This window comes from Orycteropus afer, unplaced genomic scaffold, assembly GCF_000298275.1.
Source record: "Orycteropus afer afer isolate SDZICR_OR568_19922 unplaced genomic scaffold, OryAfe1.0 scaffold00178, whole genome shotgun sequence".
NCBI classification, from domain to species: Eukaryota; Metazoa; Chordata; class Mammalia; order Tubulidentata; family Orycteropodidae; genus Orycteropus; species Orycteropus afer.
The window spans coordinates 4,083,663-4,085,330 of record NW_006921765.1 but is presented as its reverse complement, the minus strand read 5'-3'; positions in this window follow the sequence as shown (position 1 = coordinate 4,085,330).

Genomic DNA, 1,668 nt, shown 5'->3' with positions numbered 1-1,668 from the left:
ATTCTATGGAAAACATATTGAATCATGTAGGAAGCATCAAAAGAAGATGGAAAGAATACCCAGAGCCACTGTACCAACAAGAACTGGTCAATCTTCATCCATTTCAGGAGGTGGCATATGTTTAAGAACCAATGGTATCAAAGGAAGAAATAGAAGCTGCACTGAAAGAATTGGTGAAGAACAATGCTCCAGGAATTGACAAAATACCCATTGAGATGTTTTAACAAACAGATGCTCCACTGGAGGCACTCACTGGGCTATGCCAAGAGATTTGGAAGACAGCTACCTGGCCAACTGACTGGAAAAGATCCATATTTGTACATATTACAATGAAAGGTGATCCCACAGAATGTGGAAATTATCATTAATATCTCATGCAAGTAAAATCTTACTGAAGATTATTCAAAAACAGTTACAGCAGTATATTGACAGAAAACTTCCAGAGGTGCAAGCTGGATTCAGAAGAAGACATGGAATGAGGGATATCATTGCTGAAGTCAGATGGATCTTGGCTCAAAGCAAAGAATACTTGTGTTTTATTGACTATGCAAAAGCATTTGATTGTGTGGATCATAACAAATTGTGGATAATATTGTGAAGAATGGGAATTCCATAACACTTCATTGTACTCATGAGGAACCTGTACATAGACCAGGAGGCTGTTGTTCAAACACAGCAAGGGGAAACTGCATGGTTTAAAATGAAGAAGGGAGTGCATCAGGCTTGTATCCTTTCACCATACATATTTAATTTATATGCTGAACAAATAATCTGAGAAGCTGTACTGTATGAAGAAGAACATGGCATCAGGATTGAAGGAAGGCTCAATAACAACCTACAATATGCTGATGACACAACTTTGCTTGCTGAAAGTGAGGATAACTTGAAGCACTTACTGATAAAGGTTGAAGAATAGAGTCTGCAGTATGGGTTACATCTCAATATAAAGAAACAAAAATCTTCACAACTGGACCTATAAGCAGCATCACGATAAATGGAGAAAAGATTGAAGTTGTCAAAGACTCCACATTGTTTGGTTGTACAATCAATGACAATGGAAGCAGCAGTAAGGACATCATATGAAGTATAGAACTTGGCAAATTGGCTGCAACAGACCTCTTTCAAGTGCCGAAGAGCAAAGATGTCTCCTTGAGGACTTAGGTGCACCTGACATAAGCTATGGTATTTTCAATCACCTCATATAGATGTGAGAAATGGACAATGAAAAGGAAGACCATAGAAGAATTGACACTTTTGAATTGTTATGTTGGCAAAGAATGCTGAAAGTACCATGGACTGCTAAAATAACTAACAGGTCTGTCCTGGAGGAAGTGCAGGTAGAATGCTCCTTGGAAGTGATAACAACCAGACTTTGTCTCACATACTTTGGTCATGTTCTCAGAAGGAACCATTCCCTTGAGAAAGATGTCATGCTTTGTAAGGTGGAGGATTGATGAAAGAGGGGAAGGCCCTCAACAAGATGGATTGACATGGTGGCAGCAGTGACAGGCTCAAGTATATAGCAAGGATCATGGAGGTGGTGGAGGACAGGGTGCTGTTTTGTTCTGCTGTGCATAGGGTTGTTATGAGTTAGACATGACTCAATGGCACCTAACAACAACAAGTCCCCAAGGAGGAGTTAGGTTTTTATGCTATTGGTAAACAAGA